A 26,212-nucleotide genomic window follows, 5' to 3' on the forward strand; every position below is an offset into this window, starting at 1 on the left:
GGCATATTATTATTTCTAATTTATAAATAAAGATACTCAGGCATCGAGGACTGAGCCCTTGGCCACAGAGCTAATGGATGACAGATGAAATTCCTCAGGTAGTGGTTTCCCAGCCTCTCCTCTAACTCTCTCGCTAAAATGTTCCACCTAATCATTTGGCACAAAGAAATTGCTTTCCGGACTGTTGCTAGAGGTCCTGCTAGCATCTTGGAACACACAGTCGTTCTCATCTGAGCAGAATATAATTATTGATATAATTTTGAGCTGCTGTAATTTCATTCCACTAAGAAGTCACAGCATGAATCTGAAATATCAGGAAGACTTTAGGGCTAAAGAAAGCAAAGTGTCTGGCACAAAGCTGCCATCTGCACAGAAGGCAAGTGCATCTGTGGGTGCTCATTACTCCCCTCGTTCTGTTCCGTCCAATTTGTTCCTCAGGTAACTCGAGCGACTCATGGGGTTGGGCTGTGGTGTTCCCGGGGCTGTCAGCTTGCTACCAGCTGATGCCTAACAATATGTTTTATTATTTACTTTACTTTACATCATACATACAAACAGCATTTCTCCTCTCAGCCAACTGAATAAGCACCTCTCCAAGGTGCATATTCTTCCCACTGAGAGTAGCAGAGTTATTACGGTGCACCAGAGGCTCATGCCCACGGTGTGCCTGAGACCACCATGCTAGCTTGGAATTCTGCTGAGAGGAGCAAGAGGGCTCAGGGACCGGAACTGGAATAGGAGCAGCCTGGAACAGACTGCTGAGGGGCAGAGAGGCCCAGAAGGATAAGGAGCACAGGACAACCTAGAGTCATTTTTTGTTAATTAAGTTTCAAGCATCCTCAAAAGGTAGTTACTCTTTTCCTCATTTCAAATACAAGAACATCAAGATTCAAAGACTCATCCAAAAAGTCTCTTGCCTGGGAAGAGGCAGAGCCTCCTTGACCTGAGCTCATGCATATTCATGAGTGGAAAAGGGCTGGTCTCACAGAACTGAAGGTCCTTGTTGAGAACAGTTGGAGAAGCTGTTCCTTTTCCTTACATTTGCAGCATCTGTCCTGTATAAGTTGACAGGTTAAATGAACATGGTTGGTTTCCTGCAGACAGGGTGAGAAAGTAAAATACTATCAAGTTCTAGGGTACTTATGAGAATTTTAATAGTTTGATGATGATGTCAAAATATAAGTGTATAAGTAAATTATGTGTATAATATATATTATATGCAGTATAATATATAATACGTGTGCAAGTGTGTGTGTGTGAGATCCACCTAGAGCCTAGATATTTTCAAGCTGTAGCTGACATTCTCTCTGAGCTTCGCTATGTGCTGGGTACTGTACAGAAGGCTTTCTGTGGCAGACCTCCCTTCCTCATTGGGACAAACCTCTGAAGTAGGTAGAGTCAGGTGCCACACACGTAACCACGTCTTGGGAAAAGATGGTGTGCCTGTGTGGCGGTGGTCTTGGGAGGCTCCATTTCCTGTTGACATTGAAGCCATCTTGGTTTGCCCAAGTGTCCTCTTATGTTCATAAAATGATGGAATCATTTACCCCAGTGCTTTGCAAAACAGCCTGTCATTATGGAGGGCATGGCTGTACTACTACGCGTTATAAGGCAAGGAAACCAAGTCTAACCTTACAGAGCTTGTTGCAGGGGCTTAAGTGGTGCATGGGGACAAGCATTTGAATTCAGGACTAAATCCAAAGCCCATTGCCTTAACCACTTTGCTACCCTGGCCTTTTAAGGCTACAGCAGATGCTTAATAAACAAATGGATTATCGAGTAAAAGAATGACTTTGACATACATTCCTGCTCAATTTGAGTGGTTTTCACCTCTGGACTTAGCATTCCTATTTTTAAAATGCAAATGTTAGAATAGGAAACCTTTAAGGCCCTTCAGCCAGTTCCTATCTGTGTTTCTGGGATACATTTAAATATTCCATTATCTGAGTAATTTCATGAAAACCCCCAGTTAATTCTCATCTCAGCGTCCCCGTGTAGAACACAGAACGCGCTGCTTTCTCATGGAAAGCCTCTGTCTCCGTGCACCTAGTGTTTTCATTTATTCACTCATTTCTAGCCTCAGGTACCTCTTGGGCAGCCACCATTCCCACCAGCTCCCCTCACACTCCGGGGGCACATGTCCCGTCTTGACCCCAGGACTTTATATGCTAAGACCTTAGTGAAGCAGCTCTCCAAGTTCCACCAAGAATTTAAAAATTAGGGAGAAAACAAGTGACATGTGATGAGAGGAAGGACCATAATCCAGACCCCTGGAGCCTTCACACAGTTGTAGAAGGTGGATTTCATCTCTATGAGCTCTTCTAACTGACAGAGGGCCACTCAAACTTTGAAGAAATTTACACCAAGGTGTGCAGGCGCAAAGCCATGAGCCTGGGTTGATGCTCTCTAGTTGGCCATCAGCAGCCTGGGGTCAGACCCACGTCATAGACCTGGTGGGGCTGGGAGGAGCCCGACAAGCCCTGGGGTCCACGGAGCTCAGACGGTCTCTGCAGAGATGTGGCCCCCGGGTGTGAGAGACAGAGGGGGAAGAGCTGGTGGGGGCAGGAGGCAGAGTTGGAGACGGCGAGTGGACCCGGAGACACAAAGCTGAAGTTGCTGAGCCACAGGGGTTGACTAAGAACTGGAGCCAAAAGGAGATGAAGCCAAAAGGGGATTGTGAAACCTGGAAAGAAAGCAGGAGAGAAGCAGGAGCTAAGCAGACACCCTGAAGATGGCCTGGAATAGTTCCAGAGTCAAAATGTAGGCCACTGTGGTGTCCTTTTGGGCTGTCACCACATGGACTTGTAGCCCTGCTGGGTGCATTTAAGGGGCTGGATTAGGGGGGACAGTAGATGGAACTGGCAGAGTGCCCACTCTTGCTGGGCCCATTAGTTCCTCCAGGGCCCTGGGCAATGAGGTCCAGTTCAGGAGCCACCACAAAGCCAGCCCTCCTCCTGCGTGGCCCTCCTCATTTCCAAATGGCTTCACCAGAAGTCTTGGCAATGGATGCAGAACTCAGAATTGAGACTGAAACTCCCTCAGAGCTCTGGGCTTGAATAAATAGGAACAGTCTTTTGCTTTCAGGATATGGCCTATTTGGGAGAGATGCCTGTGCTCACAGGGACAGCCATCAAAACCTGCCCTTTTGCATGGCCATAAACACATCTGGTCATTGTTCTGAATTTGCCTTATAAATGCCAGCGGTCAGGGTTCCTGCTTGGCTTGTCAAGGTCATGAGGTTAATCAAATTGCAATGGAGTGGAGCTGGCCCTTCTCTGCACCGAAATGTATGAACTTGCCTTCCTTTGTCCAAATACAAAACCACTGCCCTCCCTTGACGGCTGTATTTCTACTGCAGCCCTCGGAGAGCAGTAACTCACTTAAAATTGAGTCGGGTTGGCAGGCGCCCTTCGTGGAACTGCTCTGACATCCACATGCTCTTTCTTTCTCTTTTCCTCATACTCTTTGCCATTTCAAATACTTTGCAAGCTGTAAAGTGCTTGTAAATATCAATTAATACAATTTACTCATTCATCGAAGAAGCTTTTGCTGAGCACCTAGCACAAGCTGGCTGCTGGACTAAGTATGGGTGATACAGATATGGCTAAGACATTGTCCTAGTTCTCAACACTGCAAAGAGTTGAGGAAGAGGGGGAATGCAAATACAGCCAGCCTTCCACATCTGCAGGTTCTGCATCTGTGGGTAACAATGTTTGGAAAAAATTTTTCATGTGTATCGAACATGTGTAGACTTCTGTCATTGTTTCCTAAACAAGTAGCAACGACTTATAAACCATTTGTATTACATCAGGTATCATAAGCCATCTGTTTAAAGCAAGCAGGAGCCTGTGCAAATACTAGGCCACTTTGTATCAGGGACTGGAGTCTGTTTTGTCTCACTGGCATCCTGGATCTAACCTCCTGGATAATGAGGAATAACTACACGTCATCACAGACAACGTCAAGTCAAAGCAAGCTCAGATTGCTTCCAGGAGTCCTGAGGCCCTGCCCTTGGGTTCAGATGAGGAGGAAGAGTCTTAAGGAGGAGGATTGGAGCAGGAAGTTAAAGACAGAGTTCAAGTTGCTTTTAGGGCAGGAGGCATTCTGGGTAGGAGGAATAACAGGAGCCAAACCTGTGGCAGGAAGAAGCCTGTTGTGGGGCAGAGAGCCTGAAATGGGTCAGAGACCAGAGAGCACAGGAGAGATGAGTTTGGCTGCTAGCTGAGGGTGGCGACTGCCCTCAGCAGCTCCAAAAGATGACGGAGAGACACTACATGGTATTTGACCGAGAGATTTTAAAAATTCTTGATTGCTTACCAAATATTATTGTTATCATCATTATCATTTCTGAAAGAATACTATGGCCACGCTACAGAATTCTCTCCCTCTAAATGGGGATATAATTGAACTGAGAAAATTTAAAAAGAAAGAAAAGAGAAAAGAAAGGAAAAAGGAAAGAAAAGATGCCCCTGGCTGGACACCCTGGAGGTGTGATGAGCAGGACCACAGGTTGTGCCCAGGTGATTTCTGACCTAAGCAGGTGGGAGAGCAGGGCGCTGCAGGGATGCAGCGTCTAGCACAGGGTCCACCTTCAGGACTGTCAGATGGGCATCGATCAGTTTAAAGCACAGCAGTGTGTGTGGATCTGTCACCTGGACAGGTCACCACAGTGGAGGGGTAAGGGTAAGGCGGCCACGCCCTGCCGTCTGGGTCGGTGTCTGACTGCATCCTGGCTCCAGCTGCATGAGAACTCAGAAAGGAGCCTGAGGAACTTCCTTCAAGTGCTGAGCTTGGGGGAATGAGGGGTGGACTCTTGCTTTCAGCATGGGGTCTAGATAGGAAGGGGCTTGTGCAACCAGCGCTTCACCCCAGGCTGAGCCCAGAGCTCTCTCAAAGGGCACTGGCCCGAACCATGTAGCTCAGGCCCAGGGCGGCTCAGTGTCTGTCCAGTGCTGGGCCAGAAACTTACCATGAGTTCAACTCCTCCATTTTATCAGCATCTTCAAAGGCAAACTGCTGCAAACTGGATGCTTACATTTATCATCTCTGGATGGAGGCTGGAAGTCCCAGATCCAGGTGAGGGCAGGGCTGGCTCCTGAGGCTGTGAGCAAGCCAGGACCTGGTCAGACCCCTGTGTGGCTCAGGAATGGCTGGTCATCCTGTGGTTTATGGTGGTCTAACTCTACTCTTCAAATGGTGTTGTTCTCCCTGTGACCAAATTTCCCCTTTCTATAAGGACATCAGTCATATTGGATCAGGGCCTGCCCCTAATCAAATAATTTTAATTTTATTACCTCTTTAAAGTCCATATCTCCAAATAAGGCTATATGTTCTGAGGTGCTTCGGTGCAGGGGCCGGGGCATGCATGATTCAGTTCATAATAACTTGGAATAAAAACATTTCTGTCATCATTTCCACTTTGAGCACTGGGTGCCTGACTCTGTAACTTTATCTTATGAACCCTCCCTCACACGATGGGCAATCCATAGCACTGACATTATTTTGGAAATGAAGAAACAGAGCTACAGAGAGGGATGAGAGCTGGTCTGGGATCCCTAACTGGAAGCCCAATAGAGCCTTTCTACACAGCTGGACAGGGTCATAGCCATGTTCGCTAAGTCCCGCCCATGGAGGATGGAGCCGGGCCCCATCCTGAGCCTCCACAGCCCTTTCAGGTTTGTGAGATCTGTAGCTTTCTGTAGGGGACACAGTGAAGGGCTTATATGGCTTTGCCATTCTCAAGAGAATCCAAGTCCTCGGGACTCAAAGAAAGGTATGTATGCATTGAATTAGTAACAGGATCCCTAAGTGCCAGCTGTCTGTCTTTATTCACAGCTTTCCAGAGCCAGAGGTACAGTATAACACAGGAGGAGGAGGAGTAGTAGTAGGAGGAGGAGGAGGAGGAGGAGGAGAAGGTAAGAGGAGCACATTGTGTAATTCTTACAGGAAGAAAGCCAAAAAGAAAAGGAAAAATGCAGGCAGTACCGGCACCCGGGCGACCGTGCAAAAATGAGATGAGTGTTCAACTGTGTCCTGAAATGGTCATGGAGCGCAGGACTGGGGAACTGTGGCCTTTGCCGTTGGCTGGAGGTATGATCTAGACTTCATAAATTATCAGCTTCTCTGCTCAGCTCGGCTTTGCTGAAGAAACACAGAGCAAGAAGCTGATTAGACTGTGGCCTCAGACAGAGAGAGTCCCTGTTCTGCAGAGGCACGGAGTCCCTGGGGGCTGCAGACTGGCTAAGAGATTGCCTGCAACCATCTGCAGAGACAAGCAAGGGCAACTCAGGTAAAGTGGAAGGCAGGTCACGGAGCAAGACTGGAGCAGGGCCAGGAGTGGAGGAAGCCTTCCCGGTAAGGTGACCCCGGGAAGGTGACCATTGCATCTTCAGAGATAAGCAGCCAGGTCAAGGTGGCAAGAGAACACGCGGGGTGACCAGCATGCAAGGTTTTAGTTACGGCTGGGTATGCCTCTTCTGATGGGGTGAATAAGGCCAAGCTTCTCCTCAAGGAAGGGGTAGAGTGCATACCTGCCTTGCCACTTCCCCACGTGTATCAGGGACCGAAGCATAATGCGGCCCTTCCCACATTGCACTTGTGTGTTTCTGAGAGTTACCAAATTTATACTTCACTGAGTATGAATCAGAAAATCAAAGCACTTTAAAGGAAGGATTAATTATTAAGAGCAGATCTATTAAAGCTCAGCACTTAGGAGATAGCTACAAATTGGTTCTGAATAAGCATAATGAGAGGAGGGATGTCCTCTTTAGGTCCCCGTGCCATAACATCTTGCAAAGTGGTAGCAACCCAGGGAATCACCAGAGAAGTTCACAAAACTCCGACTCTTAAGATCCTTCCATTACCTTCTTTTGGGAACACCCAAAGATTGGCCAAACATTCGGGAACATATTCTGCTGCTGTGAAATTTATACACTGTGTCTTCCTGCTGATAACATGAGGCTTAGATTGTAAAAGTAGCAAGGGGCAGAAATTCTGAAAAAAAAAGACCTATTGTTCAAATAAATAACCTCTCTGGCACGGCATTATGCTAACGGAGATATCAGATAAAACAGCCACTTCATGGAAATACTTTTTTTCTTGGAATAAAAGCCTGTTTTCTTTATAATGTTAATCCCAATGTGAATTTTAGAGAAAATTAAATATTGATGAACTTGTGGATGGATGATAATGCATCTTAAGTCATTGTAAAAAACTTTTAAGAAGCTGAATGGTTCTCCTTTGAAAGTGACCATCCTGCCTGTAAACACTTTGTCTTCTATTCAAATGACATCTTTACTATTAAATAATACATTAGAAATGGAACCCATCTTCAAGGCAGGTATTTTAAAAACGGAATCCTTCCTTATACCGTTATTAGAGCTTTAGAATACACGGCTTTCCATTGTTTGAAAGTACTCCGTGCCATTCAAGAAAAACAGAAACCACTTTAAGTATTTAGAACAGGAGGAATTTAATCCAAAGAATGAGCTGCACAGGTAATGCAAGACCAGAGAAGCGGAGGAGAAGAGAATAGGGCAGTGACTTAAGCCGGGAGCTCACCCAACAGGGAGCAGGGGAGGAGACTGCTCCCAGAGTCCCGGGGCCAGAGGGAGGAGGGGAGGAAGCTGCCTGTTTGCCCCTTCCTTGGGCTTTCTTCTCTCTCACCTAAGACACTCCGCCAACTGGCACAGAGAGCCAGCTGAGAAGGAGTCCAGGCTGCCTGCACCCTTCTAGTGCGGACTGGAGCAGGGCTGGGCGGCAGGGTGGACCTGTGGGCAGCCACCAGGTCTGCTCAGCTTGCCTGCTTTTTGGCCTTTGCTTGCTTGATGAGGATGAAGGGGTGAGGCCACGGGAGAAGAGGAGAGAGGGAGAGAGACAAGCCCTCTGGGCAGAGAAATGGAGGAAGCTCCCCTCCCCCCCCTTCCTCCCTCCTCACCTCCCTTTCTGCCTGTCTCTTCCTCTCCATTCTGCAGTCTGGAGTCTGATTTTATGCTGTTGTGTTTGTTCTTTTTTTTCTGTTTCTTTATGCTTTCCTCGATGGCTTTCTTATATTACCCCGGTGCCTAGAGGGTTTCTCCCTGGGAAGTATGTTAGTGAGCAACCAGGGAGCCCGGCAGGGTGTGCAGAGGAGAAGGCCGCCCCTCTCCCTGTCTCTTGTCTTGTGCAAGAGTGGCGACCCCCTTTCCATCAGCTGCCAGCCTGGCTCTGGAGAGCAGGGTCTCCTCAGTCTCACAGTGTGCTGCATGCAGTAGGTGCCCATGCTTTCGAGTCAGGCTTTGAAACCTATCTCTAACACTAACTAAATATGTAACAGTGGGTTATTTCCCTGCATCCAGTATTCTCAGTTAAAGAACGGAATGGGGTTTCTTGATATCTACTCTGTAATTTTTATATGAATAACCCAGGTAAAGTATCAGGCATATGCTTGGAACATTATGTTTTGATTATTAATTGCTTTTTATTTATTTTAATTGATACATAATATCTGTACATATTTATGGGGTACAGTGTGATATTTCAATGTGTATACAACGTGTGATGATCTAGTTGGGGTGATTAATATTTCCTTCACCTCAAAGTTTCATTATTTCTTTGTGTTGGGAGCATCCAAAATCCTCTCTTCTGGAAACTTTGAAATTCAGAGTGAGTCGTTGTTAAATGTCACCCCCATACTGTGCCATAGAACACCAGATTATGAAGTGATTTTAACGAAGGATTCATGCCCGGGCACTGCAATAACCTCCAATGGCCTCTCACTGTCCCCTCTCAAAACAGTAGAGGGATCCCCTCCAGGCCTGGCTGGGTCCCCAGGCTGCACCGCACTGTCCCACAGTGGCACCCTTGGCTCAGTGCGGAAGTGAAGATGCTCCAGAGCCCCCAAGTCTCCCTGCAGCTGCTTCCCCTGCCACCTCCCCTCTGTCTGCCTTTTGCTGTCTCATCAGGATCTCTCCAGCCATAGGGACTTCCCACAGGCTGTCATTTCAGATACCCTCTCCTCCCAGTACCCACCCTAGTAACCTCATGTCCTTAGAGCCTTTGTGCCCATGCTGCTTGTTACTGAGGCCTCCTCTCACCTCGGTTAAAATCGCCTCTTTCTGCCCACACCTGGCCCAAAACCTGGGCATTCTGATTCCCCTTCCTTCATTCCCTCTGTTCCCAGCACGTGGCATCTTGTCACATTGCCACACAGGTGGCAGGTTCCCTTGGGGCTTCTGTGTCCTCAGGAAGTGTCTGTCTTCAGGACTTGTCTTTGGAATGTGAGTTGGACAGTGTTGCTCAGGCACACATTTGGAAGGACTGTCTGCTCTGCAAGTGGCGCACACCTGTGTTTCCCCCACACACCTGTCCCCATGTCAGGTTGGAGGCAGCGGATTAACAATGAAATCCACAGTGAGAAAGCAACTGAGGGCATCCAGGGAACGCCCCAAGGGCACCGGCTCCCCAGGGAGCTGCTGGTTTCCAGCCCCTTCATCCGGGACTCCTTGCCAGGGGTCCCTCACCGGGCTGCTTCTTCTCCTGTGTGGAGGTAGCAGGATGCTGAGATGACCAGGTCCAAGCCATTTGCAGTCCCTAGGATTAGAGTAGGCAGGGAGCACCTTGGCCCTCACTCGCAGCAAGTGCCCCCAATGAGCTGTTTGCTTCCCTCTCAGCCTATTGTCCTGAAGACACTAGACACGTTTATAGGGCATCCCCAGATTTCTTAATTCTCCTCCTCAGCCCCTAGGTTTCTAATTTTATTTTCCCCTCTCTGTGCTCTGGTTATGGTGGTTGCTGAGGCCTACAGGGCTGTGCCTGTCACAGTCCTCATTGTCCCTAGGTACCTGTTGAAGGGATCACAGTGAATAGCCACAGGCCCCCTCCGCCTACCAGCTGCCCTTGCACATGGTTATCATGTGACTGACTCTGGCCTGAGGACCACGGGCGAGAACGCCACATGTATCCCTTCCAGTGGGGGGGTGTCCTTCCCTCACTCTCTGTTCCCCAGCTGCCAGCTGATGACTGTGGGTCAGCTCAGGCCAGAAGCTGGCGACACGGATGAAGTCACAGATGGACACAGGTCCCTGAGCAGCTGCCCAGATGACAGCCACTCTGAGGGGCACTGTGAAGGGACATGCAGAGCTATGTGGTAAATGCAATATGGACTTAGACCATGGAGGCCACTGGGAGCTTGGTGGTTATTTGTCATCAGGAGAGTCACTCTACAAAGCATATGCCTATATGTGCCAGGCATTGAGCTAGCCACAGGGAGAGAGTGATGGATAACACAGACCTAGGACTTGCCCACAGGAGGTCTGGAGCTCAGCCTACAAGGAGGATTTCACTGGGAATTGCTGGATGTGTGCAAGTTCCCAAGAGCAGTCAGTAGGGGTAGAATGAGAGCACAGGGTGCAGGTGTTGAGGGCCAGGTGGGGGCAGAGGGACTGGATCCAGCCTGAGGTTCTGGAAAGATTCGCTGAATAAATGCATCTAAATGAAGGTCCCAGGCAGCACCTGGCAGGGCCTCCAGGAGAAGGCTCTGCCTTCAAGTTGCCCAGGTTGAGTGCAGACACCTGGTGGCTGAAGGAGGGCCATGGGTGCCTGTGGGTGCAGTGAGACTAGCGCAGTGCCATTCGGAGCAGGGATTTACAAATGTTTGCCAAGGAGATGGCACATCCTGAAAGTGAAAATAGGAGGGGATCAAAAGAGCAGAAGCAAGAAAAGAAAGAAAACATCGGGGGCAAAGTTGCCGTCGAAGGAAAGGCAATATCTTCATGCACAAAAGAAGGTACAGGGAATGTCCCTGTTCCTGTCACCCTCAATCCCAAACCTACCGAAGTCACAGGCAGCAAGTGAACGGCCTTCCCTGACTGTCTTGTTGCAGACGGAGGCTTCATCAAAGGTCCAGTCTGCATTTCAATTTCAGTTAAGAATCAATGTTCACAGATTCTACGAGGTTGAAAACAACATGGGCGGATCCTCATGCTGATCTGGACCTGGTGTTTGAGAGAAGATGCAGTCATTTATTTCCAGTCTCCTGCCCACCACACTGGAGTGCCCTGTGTGGTGGTTGATGAATGGCTAATTTATATTTTATAAGGTAAACTCTCTGAGTTTCCTTTATGTAATGACAATACACTATACACAGATACCTTTGTGGAACCTAAAAACATCACTGCTTAGGGCCAGATGTAAAGTGCAATAAATAATGTAGCAGCAGAGCTCTCCTCGTTCTATTTACAGTAAGTTAGAATTCATCCCCGTGGCCCATGTGAAGCAGCACTTAGCACCAAATATATCTCCTTGTAACCTGACTCACACAGAGAGGCCTCCAACAATCCCAGAGACACTTCTGTGCTTGGAAGTTCTTCTGCCCTCAAATTGAGCATGTCCTCTTTTCCCTCCTGGTTTTGTATGCTCCAGGTCAATCCAGTATCCACTGGGTATGACTATTGTATCTTTGCATGTATTTCTTATCTCCTAAAATACTTCATAGAAACTGTGGCTCTTCATCCCCTGGCTGTGATGCTACTGTTCCATGTGCAGAGAACTTTCAAATTTTACATGTTCATACATGCCACAATAATCCAATCAACATGGGAAGTCCTGTTAAGTCTATGCAAACTAAGCTTCAAAAAGCTTCAAAGGGCCCTGGCTTTTGGAAGGGAACTAATTGGTCCTCTCTTCCATTCAAAATATTCAATGAGCACCTATTACATACAAGGTATAGGAGGCAGAGTAGACACTGGGTCACAATTCTAGAAAAGATCCCAGTTGTCCCTGAGCTCAGCCAACTTGTGATCTAGCAAAGCACAGGGTGATAACAAGCACAGAGAAAGGGGACCTGGTCCAGTCAGGAGGCAAGGCAAATGTCCCCAAGGAAATGGAATGTGACATTGGAATTAACTAGGTTAAAGAGAGAAGTGGAGAACATTTGAAACAGAGGATGAGTGAGTGCAGAGACCCTGAGGCAGTACCTGCTTGAGCCTTGAGAAGCCCTTCACCCAGGGCAGATGTCCTCTCCAAGCCTTTGAGGCCAACAGTCACGCTCTTTTCCTGATACAATGAGCTCCTGGAGTGTGGGATTTGGCTTTGGCCTGAGAAAAACCATCTCTACCTCCCAGAAATAGAGGTTCTCACTTGAACCTCACTCCAACCTCAGCCTGAGCGCGCACGCTACTTTGGGGGTGTGCATGAGGGATGATTCATAGCAACTCATGGCACATGTATCCAGGCTTCTGAATTCAAATGATATCAGTGTCCCTCTCCTGGAAGGAATGGAAGCAGTAATGACAAAGAACCAGTGGGCAGCATTAAGTCCCCTGATGACAGTGTCTCCATCTCTGCTGGCTTTCATACTCTTGGCAGCATATGGATTCACACAGCCCCCTCCTTTACTCCATGGTTACTGAAGGTTAGGAGAGTAACTTGCCTGCCCGCAAGACTCAGCCGTTCAGAGCAGGACTTGGCACTAAGGCCTTGGTCCCAACACGGGCATCAACTCTAGACCAGCATGAGTTCTGGATCCCCCCACATTGCAGCTCCGTAACGTGAGGAAACTGCACAGCTTCCCAGCCCTTCAGCATCTGCTGTGCAGAAGGACCTCATCATAACACTGGCTCCCAGGGTGAGAGTGACGAGTGAATCGGCTCATGAGCATCATGTGCTTAGGAGAGTGCCCGGTGTATAGTAGAAGAGGCACAAGTGTTGGCCATAGGAGTGGTTCTATCCATTAGGATTGTCTGTCTCCAGAATGACTCAGTTTAATATTTTAATTTATTATTATTGTTATTATTGTTGTTGTTGTTGTTGTTGTTGTTGTTTTGGTACCAGGGATTAAACCCAGGGGCATTTAACCCCTAAGCCACATCCTCAGCTCTTTTTAAAATTTCTTACAGAGGCAGGTTTTTTTTTTTTTTTTTTTTTTAAGTTGCTTAGAGCCTTACTAAATTACTGAGGTGACTTTGAACTCATGATCCTCCTGTCTCAGGCTTCTGAGCTGCTGTGATTACAAGGGTGTGCCACCATGCCTGGCTATATTTTAATTTTTATTGATAACATTGTGATCCTTCTATCAGCTCATCCTGAAGATATGCATGAGTAGATAGGATTACTTAAAAAGGTGTTTATCCAAAAATATGATCCATAAAAAATAAATTGGTAACTCAAATAAAGAGATAGTTTTGATAAATGTGATCAATTGAAATTGGATTAATGACCTTGAACTTCAAAGTGGTTGTGAACCTTTAGGCTAAAGTGATTGCTCCCTTTTGCATTGCTCCCTTATGCTCCACCTGCAAGTCACAGCATAAGTAATTAGCATTAGCGCTTGCCTCCTTCCCTTCCTCCTTCATTCCTTCTCCTGTCTCCATACATGACTTGCAAAAGCCTGCAAGGCTCTGGCTTGTCTTGAACCGGGCAGGTGTTGTCCTTGTGATAACAATTGGCAGTGTGTTAGCCACATGCCTCTCCCTTGAGAATTTGACTTCAATTTTCACATCCTGGTCTTCAAATGTTCTGCAAAGGGTAGGTATTCACATTGCCTCATTTGTAGATAAGGAAAGCAGGGCTCAGAGAGATAAATTAACTCACCCAAGTCACCCACACAGTAGAAGACCCCCAGGTCACTGAAAGGGGCCTGTACCTGAGTCAATGTCTTTACCCCTCACAGTTCTGTTGCTGCTGTGGTGGGGTTGGGTTTCCTGACAGATTTTCTTAAAAGAAGAAGGTAGGGTAGAAACTTCAGTTATGTGAAGATAAACTTTTGTGGAGGACATTGACACCATGGAAAGGGCCTGGAAAAAGGCTGGTCTTATTTCAAATGGACTCAAGGGTCAGCTCAAGAATCCAGGAGGGAAGCTTTGGGTTCCCACAGCACATGCTCCTGCAGGCCCAGCATTCATGGTGCATAGCAAGCTCTAGGGTTGAGCTGTGAGCAGAGCAGAGAGACAGACAGACACCTCCGGAGTGCAGTAGCTCACCAAGGTGAGGAACCAAACTGAGGCTGCCGAACTGGCCCCAGTGTTAGGAGAGGTTCCGTCCCTGTCCCCATGCCACTCCAGTGACAAGTCACAGTTTTGAGTTTTATTGCTTTGCTAGTAAAGGAGAAACACAGGGGACTCCTATCCCAGAATCTGTGATTCTGCCCATGATGGGGAACAGGGGACTTTTAAAGAGGTGACTCGAAAGCTACATCCCCCAGGTCCTGTCCAGGGTTGTTATTCACGTGTTGATTTAGGAGATAGTCATTTCTGAGATCTTCTGGTGCCACCCCCAAAGTCTGAATTACTTTGTTCCCGTGATGGGTGTGTGTTCAAGGACAGATAACTCTGCCTGGGAGGAGGAAGAAAGGTGATCCTGTTTCCCTGGGATTAGGGAAGGGAGAGATTAGGGAGGAGCAGGGAGACAGGAAGAGAAAGAAACACGTCAGTTTTAAGAATAGGTCGCAGTGGCAGAGCAACAAGGGCTATATTCAAAGCATAAAGTGAACCTTTCTTAGACTAACATGAGCTCTTTTTAATCACATTTTAAGATTTAAACCTCAAAAGAAACATGCCTTGATTATAGGATCCAACACGCTCTTGACAGGCCTCTTGGGGAAGGTCACTCTCAGAATCACCCCACCTTTGGCAAGGAGGAGGCGGAGAGTTGACACCCTCTAATGGAAGAGAGATGGAATTCTAAGTAGTAGCTCTTGTTGGCTGTTATTTATAATCGCTAAAGAGATAAAGATTTAGGATAAAGACAGAGAGACACGAGTGTTAAAGGAAAAGCCCATGAGCTATTGAGACACAGAAACACAGTTGGGAATCTCGAACAACAGGCTTGAGGCCCGTGCCCTGTAAAATGAGGGAAACAGGCAAGAGCAGGGAAGACTCTCATGAAATGGTGCATCTCGGCCTCCAGGCTGGTCCCTGAGGCTGCCCTTCTATAAATATTGGACTCTTACTCTCCAGACAGCCCACACTCTCCTTTGAATGTGTATCTACCTTCCTAAATAAACATCCGTCTGTGCCCCTGACTGGCATGTGCTAAAATTCTTTTCTGTCACATACGCCAAGACCCCTGCTACTTCTGGTTGGAGTCCCCCTTCTCTCTGGGAACTCCTCGGATGCTTCTCTGGGGACGCCTCTTCTCCCACAATAGCTAGCACTTTCATCCATCTTTATTGGTCACAAAGAAGGACAGCACCTCACAGCTGCTGCAAGACTGTCATCGTCCACACCTCAGGGGTGAGAAGATGAGGGTGTGACGTCAGCAGTGACAGCGGGTCCCCAGGGCAGCTCTTTCCCCCCACACCCCTCACCCTCTGTGTCAGTCAGCTTTCCGACACCATGACCACAGAACCGGACAAGAACAATTTAGACAAGGGAAAGTTGATTTGGGTTCATGGTTCCAGAGGTTCAGTCCATGGTAGGAGGACTCCATTGCCCTGGGCCCAAGACAAAGTGGAGCAAAGTGGCGGAAAGGTGTGGCAGAGAAAAGTTGCTCAGAACAAGGGGCTCCGAAAGGTCCAGAGGGCAGGCGCACACCTCAGGGCATAGCTGCAGTGACCCACCTGCCCACAGTCTCCACCCAGTCAGTCCATTCAAACTAGGATGGACTGACTAGGTCACAGCTCTCACGATCCAAGGATTTCAGCTCCGAACAGCCTGATTAACCGGGAGCTTTTGGAAAACACCTCATATCCAAACTCTGTCACCATTTCTAGGTCCCTGACTCCCTTTCCATTTCAAAAATCGAGTTGAGTTGGCCTCTGGAGAGACCTCTGTGACTGAGGGAGGCCTGAGGAAGGCGTGGAATGGTCGACACTCGGTTCCCAGGACAGCAGCTCCAGCACCCCACAGAGAGCCAAAGCTGTCGGTCACCGGCTGTCTTCTCCACAGCCTCGGAATTAGGACGGGGGGGGGGGGGTGGGGTGGGGTGGGGTGGGGATGTGGTCCCTGTGGGTTTTGTTATCGTTAATGTTTACTGTCTGGGGAAGACAGGTCGCCTTGCTATTAGGTCAACATTCTCTGAACCAAGGATTTCCTATTGCAGGAGCTCAGGGCTCATTCAGAAGACAAGGTCATGTCGTCCCTTCTAGGTGGTCTGGATTCCCCTGGAGATGCCACCTCTGCACAGGACAGAGTCCTTCCTGTCAAGATCTGTCACATCAGACTCCACTTGCAACTGGACTCACAGATCCCCTTGGACTTCAATCCTGTCCTTCCTGTGACCCAGGGGAGTCACAAGGACAGCTTTTCTGTGAACAGCCCGGCAGAGGCCTGCCCCTCAGTCACAGCCAGGAGCCAGAGTGCAGGACCAGAGTTTCCAGACTGACGGCGCACACCTAGCTTGAGTTCCCGAGGACAAAGGAAAACAAAAGCTCTCATTTTCCTTTAAAAAGAGCATAATTTTCTATCTTTCTCACTAGTGCTCATGCTTGCTGGAATGGAAAATCTGGAAAAGCTGCAAAATTGTGTTATTCTGCAGCCCACATGCCAGGAAAATCCTCAGGGAAGCAGTGAGGGGGTGTCAGGGGGTGTCGTTCACTCGGCAGGAGCTGGATAGCACATGAAATTTGTCACTCCGTGCTCTTTGGCTAAAGGTTTTGGACACAGATATATACCAAGAAGAGTCCTGTTGGTGGGTTGTGTCTGGAACAATAGGGAAATCCCTCCTCCCCTTTTCCTGCTCAGTCACTGATTGAGCACAGCCTGGGAGCCTTGTGCGGCATGCCCATTGGTGAGACTTCTCTGTGCACCCTTGAAGTGCCAGCAAAGCTAGTTAAGAAATATAGCCCGTGACCCCATAGATGGCATTTCCATTGGGACGGAATGTGCAATACATCCTTATAAAAAATCACTAAACCCTGGGTGGACGAGACTCTCCTTTATTTGCAACTTTACTCCTGACACCTATGAAGATAGCACTCAATGACTGTCCTAGAATAAAAACACAGTGAAGGGGACATTGTTATATCAATGCTATATTTAATGCCATTTTCTACCAGTACATTAAGTCGTTACTATATGTGGTCCATATACAGTAGAGGACCCTCTGTAGTCCACAAATGTAATAGATCAGTTAATTTCTCTACCTTCCATATTTATTTTGCTAATTACATGGGCACACTGCACTTTGTACTGGAGATACGGTGATTAATTATCCCCCCTCAGTGCATGTAATTCACCTGTCTCCATCCAAGAATTCCGGGCTCAGTTGGGAAGCAAGAGAAACAGGCAAGTAATTATAGTACCCAAAGGATAGTGTTTGTATTACCCCCCACCCTTGGCAAAACACACACACACACACACACACACACACACACACACACACTAATTTGAACTTTCTGCTAGAGTAGAAAGTAATTCTGATAGGAATGTTGGTAGAAGGCTTTCTGGGCTATGGGATGCCTGAGAGGAATCCTGAAGTGAATTTTCCTGGTGCACTGCTACAGGTCAGGGTGCCTGTCATTGCTTGTCACACTAGACTGTGATCTCCCAGGAGAGACTGAATGTGATTGGGCTGCTTGGTCTCAGCAGGCTCCTTCCAGAGCCGGCCCTGGGGTCAATGTGGTGTTCCAGCACAAGCTGGCGTGTGAGGTCCACTTCTATCACTTACTAGTTCTTTGAGGAAATTTCTCAAAACTTTTTGAGGCTTAGATTGCTCCTCTAAAATAAGAGACAATCAACATCACTACTGACTATTTGTTATGAGAATCAAATGTTATTATTTATGCAAAGTGCCCAGCAGGATGACAGTTACATTACTGGGATATGGTAACTATCTCCTCTCCTCCGTCTTCCTTGTTAGGTCGTAACTGCTGGACAAGTTGAAGCCCAATCCAAAGGGGACTCCTCTTAGAAAGTGCACAGAATAGCAGAAGATGGACTGGTGACTCACAGCCAGGACAGAATGGCTGAGGATGGTGCTCTCTCCAGATCTTGTAGGAGTAGAGGTGGGGAGATCAAGGAGGGAATGGATTCCCTCCTGGAGAAATCCTGATGCACAGGACAGATCATGTCTTTCATTCTATGGCCTGGAGCACCTGCCTCACCTGGACCCCATCCAACCCTACCCTCCTACCCTTGCTTGGGTTTCTAATGCCCTCCATGATCAAACTTTCCCCAGGAGACCTGTTACTCCTCTGGCCTCATTGATATTTCTGTCTGTGTCAGGCCAGCATAGGTCCTACGCTAAGACAGAGAAAACCCGAGTGGGAAGATAGGGTCCAGCCAGGTAAGTGGAAGATTTTTGAAGACTTTATGTCTTATAAACATCATTGTGTTCTCATTTGAATTTAAAACAAAAACTAAACTGCAAAGTAAAAGCTAATTCAACAAAGTTGACTATGTGGATGCTTTATTTTAACCAGAAAAAAACAAATTTTAGAATGTTTCCTTTTGTGGTACTTCTCCGTGCTTGGTCCACCTGTTGAAGGATTTACTACTGATACCCTGTTGGGCCCGAGGTCCCACTGAAAAGGTTTGGCTCTAAATGGAGCTTTTTTTTTTTAATTTTTATTTTTGGTGAATACAATATCTTTATTTTATTTGTATGTGGTGCTGAGGATCAAACCTAGTGCCTCACTTGTGCAAGGCGAGCACTCTACCACTTGAGCCACAACCCCAGCCCTAAACAGAGACTTTTAAGGAGCAACTGAGGTTAAGGTCAAGGGTAACACCACATGTGTTGCTGAAAGCTTGGTCCTTGTCCCTGATGCCAGTCCAATAATGAGGGCGCAGTTTTGAGAAAAAGGTTTATTGCTTTGCTAGCAAAGGAGAAACACAGGAGCCTCCTGTCCCAACAGCTGTGATTCTGCCCGTCAGCAGGAACAGGAAGTTTTAAAAGAGGTCCTTCAGAGAAAATGAGATTAGGGAGGAGAGATCAAGAAAGAGAAGGTTAGGGAAAAGAAGATCAGAGAGGAGAAGTTTGGGAAAAAGAAACAAACATGTCAGTTTCAAAGCCACAAGGGGTATAGTCAAAGCATCCAGTGAAGCACTGTTACACACGGACTCATCAAATGGAGAGAGAGAGAGAGAGAGAGAGAGAATGAATGGCAGGGCCAGACCAAGACTAGCCAGAGGCCAAGACTAGCCAGAGGCCAGCCTGGAAGAGAGCAACACTAGGACACCCCAAATGTCCCTCGGTCAAAGCCTGGAAAGTGTGTGGTCACTTCTTATGGAAAACAGGAGGAAATGAACATGCATGTCTACTGAGCAGAGAGCACCAGATTTGAAGGTCGTCTTGTTGGCTCTTTGGGTAGGGTTTTAAAAAGAAAGAAAAAGAAAAAGAAAAAAAGAAATGTATATATTTTTCAATTGGGGAAGACCCATGTATATGGTATATGACTGATAGAGCTTTGTAAAAATTCAACAAATAAAACCTAGCCTAGCAGCCAAGGCCTCCCAGCCTCAGGCTGCAGCTTCTCTCTTCCCTTGCTCTCTGCATAAGCAAAGCTAAACATGGAGCACCTTCCTCCAGGTCCCCCTGTCCTCCCTTTACATCTGTCCACCCCTCCAGGCCCAGGTCAAGGCCAGAGCGCCTGCTCCCTTCCCCACTCCATGTCAGCAGCATGGAAGAGTTTCGATCTTATTCTACAATCTAGGATTTTGCCTTATTTGCCCTCTGAATATTTTTTGTACACATCCACCCTTCCTGAGGAGGTTGTAAATCATAATTATATACTAAGGCATGGTTGGTAATCAATTGGGGAGCGTTCTACTTGGTCCTCGGGGCTTAACCCAAGGCTTCTTCCTCCCTTGCTCCCTCCCCCGCCAGATGCTCTGCTAGACCCCCCCCCCCCCCCCCCCCCGTTCCCCCTGCCCAAGGAGTCACTCCATCCTCCTTGGCAGATCTCATACTTTCTTGTCCCTGAAGGGTCTTCACTGACTGATCTGCCTTTCTCCTTGCCTGGGAGCTTCTCCTGGTGACCACTCAGCTGGGTAACCCCTACAACTCCCAACAACCCCCACTGCCTGGAAAAGGGCCTGCCATTCAGTAGATGCTCAAGTGAATTAGATGCACGCTGTCATTGGCATTCCAATTTTACCTATAGAAATATAACTTGGGAGCCTCCATTTCCTCTCTTTTTTTAGAAAAACGAAATCTAGATTTTTTCTGGGGGGAGCAATGGAAGAGTTGGAATTTCAGAGCTGCTTTGCTCAACTTGGAAACAAATTCATAGACATGCTATAAAATAAATTTCTTTAAAAAATGTGAAAATTCTCCACTTTTAAATGGAATAATATAGTTACTGACAAAGAGAGGTTAGAAATGTTAATTAAATCCAAATCTAGATATTCAAGCAGATAGCTATTATGTAAGCTTAATTATTTAACTTTTTAGCCTGTCTGATGCTGACTCATGTTCAGCATTAAGTGTCTTTCAAATCACAAGCTCTTCTGCCTGTCAAACTTTTCAATGCCTGGAGATATTTCTATTTCATCTCCCTCTCTTGTCAGACTTTGCGGTTTCCACTGTCGTCCAATTAAGCGCAAACACTGATTCTTAGATAATTTGTTCAATTCCACAGGAACGCAGTAGTCTAGGAGGGAATTTTAACGACAAGGGAATTCAGTTCTCATTTTCTTCCTTTCATTCCGAGAACATGAGAATTCATGGAGGTTTCTGGGAACTACACGTGCCTACACTCAGTGCTCAGAGCTGGTGCCTGGCCACGTGTGCTCAGAGAGAAAAACATGAAGATCGCATGTCAGCTCAAAGTTCAGAGGAGCATGGTTGTTGAGACAATTGCAGGGATTCCCCAGTGCATCCTCCTCTTGTATAGGTAGGAGCCATGACCTCTGTAAGAAAAAATCACTGCCCAGGCTCACACAGAGCTCCAAATGCACTGTCTGCTAATTTTCCTTAAACATCTGCTGCTTTGGGATCTATAGAGTTGGATGTGGCCATGGAATATTCTAATCAGACAATTTCACCTTGCTTAGAGATCTTCTCTGAATTTTCTCTCCTCCATTTTTCATTGTGTCTAAAATCTCCTCTGTGCAACAATGGTCTATAATCCAGACACAGATCATAAACCAAAGAATCAGGTCAATTGAAGCCGAGCAGACAACCACGTGCAGAGAGCTGACTTTACCTCCAGCTCCTCTGCAAATGCCAACTCAGGACTCTTCAAGTAGATGTTCTGTTGTCAAGTTGACAACTGATAAGGCTCCTGGTTAAAAGAAGATACTTTCGATTAAATGGTTCAAACCAGAGTTGGCCTGAGAAGTGCACAATGTTCCTCATCCACCTGTCCCTGGCTATTTCCTGAGATTCCTCCAACAGGAGTTATTTAGAGAAATCCAGGTGGTAAAGGACAAGAACTTGGCTGTGAGCTGAGAACTCCCATTAGAGGCATTTCTGAGTAAAACCAGAACAAGTTGCTTAAATAAAACCAAATATACATCTTCTTGTAATTACTACCATTTTCCCAATAAATTACCCTGTTTTACAAAGATATATAATGATGGAACTTTTTTACGGTAATTGAATGAGTGAGAGATACCTCTTATTGGGCTTTTACTACAGGTGTGGTTGTCTATTAGTCTTTTATATAAATGTGATGCCTTTTAATAAACCTTGAGGTAAATATTTCTTTCCCGCTTTACAGATGACAATTTTGAGGTGCACTGAGATTAAGGAACTGTCTCAGAGGGATGGACCAGAAACAGTTGTATTTTCAGGGATCTCAGGGGAGTAAATTATTATTTCCTTTCCCCTTAAGCTGCACATATCTTTGCATTTCTACACCCAAAGTACGTGCTTAGCCAACATATGTGGATCAACTGATGTGCATGGGAGTAGGTACCCAAGTCCCTCTGCAAGTGTGCTTGCTCCTGGTCTCACAGGCATCCCACAGGCAGAGAGGCATTGCTCTGTGCTTTCCGTTGGCTTTGAGCAAGTCCCTGTTCTGTCTAGGTTTCAAAGTCTCTACGTGGAAAATAAAGCCATACCACCTGCCACTCTTAGGTGATAGGTATAATTAAATGAAAGCATCTCACAGAAAAAGCATCTCACAGAGATCACACAACTGAAGCACCACCATAATGATCTAGGGCCACAAGCCATCAGAGAATGAGGGACCTCAGAGCCAGAAAGGAAATTCAGTGTTCTATTTTAGCAGTACTGGGAGATTTTGGAAATGGTATTACCCTTTTTATACTACTGTTGTGCAAAATACCACTAGAATAACAAACAAACATCCAAAAACATGAACTCAAGAATACTTTCCAGTGACATGAGATGGGAGGGAAAGGGAGAGATGAGGAAAATTGCATGGAAATGAAGGGAGACCCTCATTGCTATACAAAATTACATATAAGAGGTTGGGAGGGGAATGGGAAAATAAACAAGGAGAGAAATGAATTACAGTAGATGGGGTAGAGAGAGAAGAAGGGAGGGGAGGGGAGGGGGGATAGTAGGGGATAGGAAAGGTAGCAGAATACAACAATTACTAATAGGGCATTATGTAAAATTGTGGATGTGTAACCGACATGATTCTGCAATCTGCATTTGGGGTAAAATTGGGGGTTCATAACCCACTTCAATCTAATGTATGAAGTATGATATGTCAAGAGCTTTGTAAAGTTGTGAACAACCAATAAAAAAAAAAAGAATACTTTCCACTCACTCTACTTTATAAATCACTGATGAATCAAATCCAGTCTTCAAGATTCGATAATCAGAAAACTGAGTCTCTGGAAGACTCTGAGGTTGTTCTATGAAGCCAAAACATAACACTTATGAAAAGCAGAATGCTTATCCCCTAAGATCAGTGGCTATAAATTCTAGTACTTGAATATGAATGGTGGAAGTATTCAGGTACTAGAATTTATAGTCACTGCAAAAAGACAAAAGGAAAAATAAGAAAAGGCCAACAAATTGGAAGAGAGAAAGTTTCTCTGCTTTTGCAGATGACATAGTTTTCTATTTAGTAATCCCAAGGCATCTTAAAGAAAATAAATAGGTAAAAAATAATTTTAAGAACCTTCTAAAATGAATTAGTGATTTCAGCAATGTCACAGAATATAAGACCAACACAAAAATTGTATTTACATATACTAACAATGAAAACATAAAAAATTTGAAAAAATGATCCCAAGTTATACACTGTATTATTGAAATATTTTATGATTACTCTTTTTATTCACATTAAGTTGCTGAAATGACCATATTTTAGATATGGAGAACAGATTAGTGTGCCAGGGATTAAGGGCGGATGTGGGTGGGGCCACAAAGGGACAAATGGGAAATCTTGAGATGAAGAAAACGTTCTTTATTGTCGATCAATACTCTGGTTGGGATAGTATATTGTTTTTCTAGAAGTTACCATTGCAGGAAACTAGGTAGAGGCACATGAGATATCTGTTATTATTTCTCTTAATTTAATTTTAAATGAAAAGCTTAATTTTGAAAACACACAGTTTGGATATTATAAAAAAAGTACAATACAATATTAGTTACAATTTTTATTGACGTTCTTACTAGTAAAAGTAATATTAAAGAGAAAGATTGAGAGGGAGTAAACATTACGAAAAAAAATGAGAAAGAATTTTAAGCACAGACAGGATCATCCAGCCATGGTTCGGCATTCTGGCTGTGGGAGTCAGAGTGGAGGAGTCAGGCCACAGGGGCTGATCAGGGTCTCCCCAGCTCTCCTGAGGATGCTGTGGGTAGAAGGCTGTTGGAGGGTGGATAAGGGCACCTGTGCTTGTGTAAGGCACGGGAGGGAGGCTGAGTTCCCCAGCAGCCTCCTCTGCAGTGAAGGGAGAGAGGGGTGAATCGGCAAAACCACGGGCCAAATACTCCACCAGCATCCACCATCCATCCATCTGGGCTTCTTCAAGACAGCTGAGAAACATGGTCTGCTACATCGGGGGTGACCGAGCAAGTGCCACTCTGCTCTGACTGTGGTGTGGAGAAGGACAGGGTGGGCTGGAATGGGTCTGGAGACTGGGCCATGGCCACAGGGTCCTGTGGGGTCTAGTCGGAGATGCTAGGAGCTGGATAGGATGCAGGGGCTGAGGTTCCTCTTTTAGGAGAACGAAACTTGTGTTTTGGGGGTGTTTGCAAAGAAGCAAAGGAGAAATTGATCCTTCTCCTGTTGGAGAGAATGTATGGAGTTTTTGCAACGAAGGAGGTGGGATTCAAGAGGAATCATTTGAGCAAAAGACATTAAAAGAACAGGAATGGATGGCTGGGATGGAGCATTAAGAAGCCAGCATGGGCTCGGGCACCTTCCTTTGAGATATGGAAAATGCAGGGACGAGGAGGAAAAGCCAGGGCAATCCAAGGCTTGCTGAAGGGGGCATCTAGTGAGACTGAGAGCAGGACAAAGTCCCGCTTCACCCAACTTCTAGAGGAAGAATCCAACTCCTTCAAAAGTTCTCTAGAATGTTCTTGTCTGAGATGCTCCACTTAGAGGAAGAAATTTCACAAGAGAAATAGCTCTTAGTGGACTAGGATAATTTTTTTCCAGTAAATTAACTTACAGTTTGTGACATTAAGAGAATCATGCGTTCCTCAAGTTTAATAGCATTTGCTTAGCTGGAGTGATGTTTTTCATGATGGATTCAGAAAAGCCCCTCTTACCTGTCTGATCTCCTCCAGTTTACAAACTCACTTCACACTGAAGCCAGAACTCAAGTTCTGCTGCCCTCTTTAAGATGTGAAGAAAATTTAGAGCAAGAGCCACAGCCAAACTAAAAGGAGGCTAGAATATGAACTTCCTGGCTACTATTCTGTCATTTGTGACTCTTTGAATGAGAAAAGAGGTTTGTAAATGACTTCAATTTAACCCAGTCCCCAACATGGTTGCTGACTTTCCTCAGAGGGAAAGTCCAGGAACAGCACCCCCCAGGGACTTCTGGGTTCTGTACAGTCCAGAAATTAGAGCTAATGGGTCAGAGTTGGTAGAAGCTGAGATACAGGCTCCAGAAATAAGACTGTTATTAAATCAGAGAAGCCAGTTGAGGAATGTAGGTAAGGGTAGGAGTCAGGAATCTAGGGTCCCTTGGAACAAGCAGGGGACTGTGGGAAGCCAGGGGTAGCCTGGAATGGGGGGGGCAGGTACACAGAGGGCACATGCAGACTTTGAATGGCATATGGGCCCTGGATGTTCTCAACTTTTAAAAATCTTGTTTGGCTACGCCTTTGAAACTGTGTCTAGGTATTGCCTGCCTGCTGTTCACCAAGTCTATTATTGATGGTAGAAAGGAATAGAAAGCCTAATCCTATCAGCTATTTAAAAATCTTTAGCCCTGATGTCCTATGGCTACACTTGGGCCATGTTTGACTCTGGTCAAATGAGACTGGATTGAACTCTGCCACACATTCCAAGTGACCTTAGCTATTTCCTCTCCCCTCCCTTGTGGAAGGCTTTACACTGGTCTCTCCTCAGCACCTATGAACTTCTGGCATGTTCTCACTAACATGGATGGGCTTGGCACAGGCAGTGAGTGCCATGAAGCCCACTTCTCCTCTCACCCCAGTGCCCAGTACCATAGTGATGACCCTCAGTGACTCTGCGAGCCACAGAGGCTCCCCATTCCCTCACTTCCTTGTTGGCCTGGGGGACCCAGAGGGCCACTCACCTTCTTCTCTGGATGGTACAGGACAAGTTTATTTCTGCATGCTTCTAACATCCTCAGAGCCAGCCTCCTGAGCTGGGACAAGAAGCCAGGTGCCCCAGGTCAAGCAGAGGGAGCAGCCAGTCCTGTTCCTGGCTGTGGTCTGATTAGCACAGGCTGCTCTTGTCCTGACATCATGCCACAGTGAATGACCTCTGCGGTCTCTCAGAGAGGGGGGCGATTACACAACCGGAGCAATTATGCAAAAGGAGTTGGGCCTGCAGCCTGGAACGGAGGGGAAGCACTGAGGACAAAGACAGAGGAACCATTCAACTGGATCCAGCATCCAGGCCACAGCACAAATCACTCTTAGGAAACTTCCGGGCTTCTCCTGTGCTCTTTGGAGGCATCCCATCACCTCATCCTAAGAAGACAAACAGTAACTTCAAGGTCAGGCCACCTCTTTAATTCACTTGGTAAAATGTTATAAATTTAAGTTGTCCAGGTTCTTATCAGGATTCATTTCTGGTCATTTAACAGGTTTGAAGGGACTTTAAGGAAGAGAGGGCTCAGCCAGTGCACCCTCGGCCAGGCTCTGCAAGACCGATTCTGTCCCATAGTTCGGTTCGGTGGTTCTGGGCAAGGTTCTTTTCCCCTCTGTGCTTTGACTTTGA

General features: G+C 46.5%; 1 long non-coding RNA gene across 2 annotated transcripts; it reads right to left on the reverse strand.

The window, feature by feature from the left end:
* Positions 1 to 5,951: 5,951 nt before the first annotated feature.
* Positions 5,952 to 25,687, reverse strand: LOC308632521. 2 transcript variants are annotated; one of them, XR_014018550.1, is made up of 4 exons: positions 25,563 to 25,687; positions 10,812 to 10,973; positions 6,864 to 6,993; positions 5,952 to 6,141 (listed from the first exon to the last, which is right to left on the reverse strand). It is a non-coding gene; the product is annotated as an uncharacterized lncRNA (long non-coding RNA). The 2 variants fall into 2 exon arrangements; XR_014018551.1 differs by having other exon boundaries at positions 5,952 to 6,993.
* Positions 25,688 to 26,212: the final 525 nt, after the last annotated feature.

The sequence above is a fragment of the Spermophilus citellus genome, assembly GCF_964194105.1.
Source record: "Spermophilus citellus genome assembly, chromosome: 13".
NCBI lineage: Eukaryota > Metazoa > Chordata > Mammalia > Rodentia > Sciuridae > Spermophilus > Spermophilus citellus.